The following is a 671-nucleotide window of genomic DNA, read 5'->3' on the forward strand; positions in this document are numbered from 1 at the left end:
ACATGGGTAATGAAATTTTAGATAACAGTAAGCTGAAACAAATGATGCCTATTTCTTACAAGGGTCACAAGCCAGATTTAGAGGATTTTTGGGCTAATTTGCAGGACAACTTTGAGGCAAGAGAGAAAGTATATTATAGGCTGACAGTGCCACAGATCAGAAATTTTGAAATTGAAACAAATATCCCAAAGGAGTTAAGGGGCAATGGTGAGCTTCTTGATCCTACATTCAAAGAAAACGGAATTGATCAAAGACCCCTTACTCCTATCAGATGGTCTAACCAAGAAGAGTTGGATATTGAAGATGTTATTGCAAAGGTTCTGGAGAGAACAAGGCAATGGCTAAACTTAAGGATCCGACTAAGTGCTACCAAGGAGAAGAAAAAGGGCAAAGTTGCTGATAACCCTCAAACCAAAGTCCACAAAGAATATGTAAGAAGAACGAGGTCTGATTCAAGGAAGAATACTTCATTTGATCCGGAGGAGGCAACGGTACCAATTGACAATCGGGAGTTCAAGAGGTAGTTGGACGCCAAAATGAAAGAGTCTCAATTCCTGAAAATTGCCACTGAACATGGGATTACTACGGGATTACCACAAGATCACAAGCTATCCCACAGGCCTCCATAACTCCCATTGTTCCTACCATAGGTATTGTTCCAGGAGAGGGTG

The sequence above is a fragment of the Cryptomeria japonica genome, chromosome 5 (genome assembly GCF_030272615.1).
Source record: "Cryptomeria japonica chromosome 5, Sugi_1.0, whole genome shotgun sequence".
Lineage (NCBI taxonomy): Eukaryota > Viridiplantae > Streptophyta > Pinopsida > Cupressales > Cupressaceae > Cryptomeria > Cryptomeria japonica.